General features: G+C 34.6%; 1 protein-coding gene across 5 annotated transcripts in view; it reads right to left on the reverse strand.

The window, feature by feature from the left end:
- Positions 1 to 6,181, reverse strand: part of POLQ (DNA polymerase theta) — a 156,973-nt gene extending 150,792 nt beyond the window's left edge. For all 5 annotated transcript variants that reach the window (XM_045037000.1, XM_045036999.1, XM_045037001.1 and 2 more), the window contains exon 1: positions 6,068 to 6,181. The gene's annotated coding sequence lies outside the window, so the exon portion shown is untranslated. The remainder of the gene's footprint in view (positions 1 to 6,067) is intronic.
- Positions 6,182 to 6,277: the final 96 nt, after the last annotated feature.

Raw genomic sequence — 6,277 nt, forward strand, 5'->3', positions numbered from 1 at the left:
TTTGTTTCCCTTGCATTGAGAGATATATCTAGAAAGAAGTTGCAATGCCAGTGTCAAAGAGATTACTACCTGTGTTCTCCACCAAAAAATTGCTAGAACTGATACACAAATTCATTAAAGTGCAGGATACAATATCAATGTACAGAAATCTGTTGCATTTCTATACACCAATAATGAAGCAGCAGAAAAATTAAGAAAACAATCCCATTTACAATTGTACCAAAAATAATAAAATACCTAGTAATAAGCCTAACCAAAGAGGTGAAAGACCCATGTTCTGAAAACATTGATGAAAGAAGTTGAATATGACACCAAGAAATGGAAAGACATTCCATACTTGTGGATTGGAAGAACAACTATTGTTAAAATGTCTATACTACCCAAAGCAATCTACACATTTAGTGCAATCCCTATCATATCACCAACTGCATTTTTCACAGAGCTGGAACAAACAATTTTAAAATTAGTATGGAACCACAGAAGACCCCAAATAACCAAAGCAAACTTGAAAAAGAAAAGCAAGCTGGAGCATCACAATTCCAGACTTCAATATTACAAAGCTGTAATGATCAAGACAGTATAGTACTGACACAAAAATAGATACATAGAATAGAAAACCCAGAAATGAACCACAACTATATGATCAACTAATCTTCATCAAAGCAGGAAAGAATATCCAATGGGAAAAAGAGTCTCTTCAAGTGGTCAGCAACACACAGAAGAATGAAACTGGACCACTTTCTTACATCATACACAAAAATATATTCACACTGGACAGCAACACACAGAAGAATGAAACTGGACCACTTTCTTACATCATACACAAAAATATATTCAAATGGATTAAAGACCTAAATGTGAGCCATGAAACCATAAAAATCCTAGAGGAGTATACTTCAAGTTTTTATTTTAATTCCAGTTAGTTAACATATAGTATCATATTAGTTTCAGGTGTACAATATAGCAATTTAACAGCTCCATACATCATCCTGTGTTCATCACAACAAGCGCCTTAATCCTCATCACCTATTTAATCCACCCCCCATACCTACCTCCCTTCTGGTAATCATCAGTTTGTTCTATATAATTAAGAATCTGTTCCTTGCTTTGACTCTCTCTCTCTCTCTTTCTTCCCTTTGCCTGTTTTGTTTCTTAAATTCCACATATGAGTGAAGTTATATGGTATTTGTTTTTCTCTGACTTATTTCACCTTCATACTCTTTAGCTCCATACACGTTGTTTCAAATGGCAAGACTTTATTCTTTTTTATGGCTGAGTAATATTCCTACCTTAGGCTTTTTTTTTTTTTTTTTTAAAGGGTCAGCAGCAGGGCTGGGTTGGTCATTAAGCTTTAATGGGAACAGTATATAAACTTATATTTTATTACCAGTATTTAGGGCCTAGGGTTTTCTAATAGATATATTCAGTCAAAATTTAAGGGGAAATCACAATCACCATTAGTTTTAATATATGAATCCATAAGTACTAAGAAACGTATGAACTGGCATAGAAAGAAATACAACAGATTTTGAAGATGAGATGATTATCTAGGAGAATTGACAAAATCAACTGTCAGGCTTTTAGAATTACTGTTCAGCAAGTTTTCCAGTACATGATCAACCTACAAAATTAATAGCATGTCCCCAAAACCAATAATAAAACAAAACATAATAAAATAAATACCTCTCAATGAAAAATATGTAAGGATCTAGGAATCAAATAAAGGATATAGGAGATGTTGTGGATAAAAGGCTTTTGAGGCCATAAAATAATAAATTTGAGAGGATTTAAGTCATAAATTCTGTTCTCCAAACTCATTGGAATGAAAATAAAATCAATAGCAAAAGAAAATTCAGAAAATTCTCAAAATTCCCAAATACATGAATATTAAAAAGTACACTCCTAAATAACCAATAGATAAAGACAAAAATCACAAGGAAAATTAGGAAATACCCAGAGACAAATGAAAACAAAAACAGAACATGCCAATACATATGAGAGGAAGTTAAATCAGTATTTAGAAGGAAATTTATAGCTACAAAATCCTATGTTTAAAAAATGGTATCTCAAATTAATAACCTTTTTTTAAATAGGAAGGAAGCTTGAATAAATATATTAATATCTGTCAAGTTATACTTTAAGGCAAAACACTTGGTTAAAAGTAAAAATATATTAGACAAGGACAAAAGGAACAATTAACCTGAAAAATAGAATAATTCTGCATTTGTATCTATTTAACAACGTATTCCCAAGACATATAAAGAAAAGTTAACACAATTCTGGGGGAAACTTAAACACATAATCGTAATGGAACATTTTAATATAATACTCAACAATTGCCGAGTCAAATAGATTAAAATTCAGTATGCATAGAGAAGGTTTTTAACCACACAGTGAATAACCTTGACTTAAAAGAAGTAGATTTCTTCATCCAAATGATAGAGAATACACATTATTTTCAAGCACATAATGATCATGTACTAGACCACAAAGTGTATCTTAAACTTAAATGAACCAATAACATATAAGCAGCATTTTTTTAAGTCATAAGGCAATTTGACTAGAAGAAACTTCAACTTCTCTCTCCATTTAGAAATAAAGAGTACATTTCTAAGTAATTAATAAATCATGGAAGAAATTATGCTAATAACCTGGTAAATAATAATAATGATGATGATAATAATAATAATAACTAGGTCAATATTTACTGGGGAAACTAACAAACACTAGCAGTAGCAGGTTTGCAGGTCTTTGTTACCCATCACATCCTGGATCACTGCAGAGGGATCTTGCAGAGCAGGACTGCAGACCTGGGAGAGAAACACTGGCCCTTAGGCTGTGACATTTTTTGCCTTTTTTTTTTTTTTTTACTTTTGATTTTTTTAATAGTCTTTATTTTTTAGAGCAGTTTTAGGTTCATAGCAAAATCAAGCAAAAGGTACAGAGATTTACCATATACTCCCTGCTCCCTCATATATATAGCCTCCCCCATTATCTGGAGGGGTAGGTACATTTGTTACAATTGATGAACCTACATGACATACCATCACCTAAAGTCATAGTTTACATTAAGGTTTACTCTCGGTGGTGTACATTACATGGATTTTGACAAATGTATAATGACATGTATCCATCATTATAGTATCTTATAGGATAATTTCACTGCCCTAAAAATTCTCTGTGTTCTATCTATTTATCCCTCTGTCTCCCCTAACCTCTAGCAACCACTGATCCCTTTACTGTCTCCATAGATTTACCCTCAAACCAATAAATTTATACCTTCAGAAACTACAAAAAGAAAAGCAAACTAAGTCCAAGGTAAGCAGAAGGAAGAATATAAAGACTAGAGCAAAAATAAATCAAATAAAGAAAAGAAAAACAATACAGCAAGTCAATAAAATCAAAAGCTAGCTCTTTCTCAGTCTGACTTACTTCATTTAGCATAATACCCTTTAGACCCATCCATGTTGGCACAAAAGACAAATACCATATATTTCACTTATCAGTGGAATCAAAAACAAAACAAATAAATAAACAAACCAAAAGCAAATAAGACATATAAATATAGAGAATAAATTGATGGCTGCCAGAGGGAAGGAAGCTTAAGAGACAGGCAAAATGGGAGAAGGGAAGGGAAACACAGGATTCCAGTTATGGAATAACTAAATGACAGGAATAAAAGGGACAGCATGGGGAATATAGTCACTAGTACTGTAATAGCAATGTACAGTGACAAATTGTAGCTTCACTTGAGCATAGAGATGTAACATACAGAGATGTTGAATCACTATGTTTTATATCTAAAATTAATGTAATATTGTTTGTCAAGTATCCTCAAAAAAATTTTTTTTAACGTTTATTTATTTTTGAGACAGAGAGAGACAGAGCATGAACGGGGGAGGGTCAGAGAGAGAGGGAAACACAGAATCTGAAACAGGCTGCAGGCTCTGAGCAGTCAGCACAGAGCCCGACGCGGGGCTTGAACTCACAGACCGCGAGATCATGACCTGAGCCGAAGTTGGACGCTTAACCGACTGAGCCACCCAGGCGCCCCAAAAGATTTTTTTAAATAATTGAAAGGGAAAAAAATCTAGTTCTTTGAAAAGATAAAAAAATGATAAATCTTTAGATAGATTGACCAAAACCAAAAGAAAATAAATAAAAAAGAAGACTCAAATTACTAGAATCATAAGTGAAAGATTATACCACTACCAACCTTACAAAAATAAAAAGCATTGTAAAAGAATACTATACAAATTACAAAATTATGCAATTATTCATAACAAATTAGATAATTTAGATGAAATGGAAAATTTCCTAGGAAGACACAGAATACAAAATTTGACTAAACAAGAAATAGAAATGTGAATAGAGCTTTAACACCATAAAGAGATTGAGTTAATAATCAAAAACTTCCCACAAAGAAAAGTCCAGGCCTAGATGGCTTCACTACTAAATTCTGCCAAACATTTAAAGAATTAACAACAATCTTTCACAAACTCTCCCCAAAAAAACAAGAAGAGAACACTTTCTAACTCATTCTATAAGACTACATTACTCTGATACCAGAATGGAACAAAGACATCATGAAAAAATTACAAAGTAATATCCCTTATGAATATAGATGCAAAAATCCTCCACAAAATACTAGAATACCAAATCCAGCAACATATAAAAAGTATTATATACCAGACCAAATAGGGTTCATCTAGGAATGCAAAGTTGGTTCAACATAAAAAAAATCTGTGTGCTATACCATATTAGTAGAATAAAGGACAAAGTCACATGATCATTTTAATAGACACAGAAAAGCATTTGACAAAATTCCTTACACTTTCATGAAAAAGAGACTCAACAAATTGGGATAAACTTTCCAACTTCTTCGACTTGATAAAGGTCATCTACAAAATGCCCACAGGTAACATCATAATGGCAAAAGACTGACTGCTTCTCCCCTAAGATCAAAAACAAGAGGGGTACCTGGATGATTCAGTTAGTTAGGCATCTGACTTCGACTCTGGTCCTGATCTTACGGTTGGTGGGTTCGAGCCCCACGTCAGGGTCTGGGTTGACAGCTCAGAGCCTGGACTGTCTCTCTGACCCTTCCCTACTGACTCTCTCTCTCTCTCTCTCTCTCTCTCTCTCTCTCTTTCTTTCTCAAAAATAAATAAACATTAAAAAAAGAAAACAGGAAACAAATTTGGGATGGCCACATTCATCACTCTTATTTAGCACAGTGCTTAAAGTTTTAGGCAGCGCAGTCAGGCAAGAAAAGGAAATAAAAGGCATCTGAATTAGAAAGGAAGAAGTAAAAATATCTCTGTTCACAGATGGCATGATCTTGTATATAGAAAATCCTAAGGAATCCATAAGAAAACTATTAGAACTAATCAACAAGTTACGCAAAGTTTCAGGACACAAGATCAATATGTAAAATTTTTATAATTTTCAACTGCTCGTTGTTCACCCCTAAATAAGTTTACCTATGTGGACATATGTGCGTGGCAAAATCCAGGGAAAGGCGAATTCTGTATCTGTCTTCGGTCCATATATTCAAATAACAGCATTGGTGAACACTTGGTATGTTCTGGGCATCATTTGTGTGCTCTACATATATTAATGCATTAATGTGTAAGCTTACTAACACATAGTCACGCCAAGTATTTTCATCCCCATTTCACAACTGAGAAAACTGAGGGAGAGAGTGGTTAAGTAATTCGGCCACATACGTAAATTAGTGAAGCCAGGATTATATATTTGCTTTCCTTAAAAGATAGCTAAAAGGCTTTCTTTGAAGAGGAAGTAAAGAGGAGCCCCAGACTCAGAGTGAGAAGAACTGAGTCTTTCCACCAGCCAGCTGTGTGACCTTGGATGGACAATTTACTTTTCTAAACCTCTGTCTCTTTGTGTAAAAAGAGGAAGTTGGACAAAGTAAAAGCAAAGCACCCACCACCGCAGATTCTCTCACACTGGACTTAATTAACACTGTGCCTGATTTCTGATTTACAAACCCTCCCTTTCCCGGCCGTGGGGGAAAGAAGAGGGCCAGGAGAGGACAGCCACTTACTTGTCATGACAAGAAATAGGAGAAACAGAAACAGGACCGCATGTCACTTGCACAAGTTGCTGCTTCAGCCAGTGATGGGTTTAGGTGAAAAGCATGGTTATAATTAGAGCAGCAGCCTGGCCTGAATGCTCCACCAGCCACAGTGAGCACAGCTGGATCTGCCGACTGCACGCACAGGAGTCTGAGAGGCTGCTCCGGCCTTGAAAATGA

This window comes from Felis catus, chromosome C2 (assembly GCF_018350175.1).
Source record: "Felis catus isolate Fca126 chromosome C2, F.catus_Fca126_mat1.0, whole genome shotgun sequence".
NCBI classification, from domain to species: Eukaryota; Metazoa; Chordata; class Mammalia; order Carnivora; family Felidae; genus Felis; species Felis catus.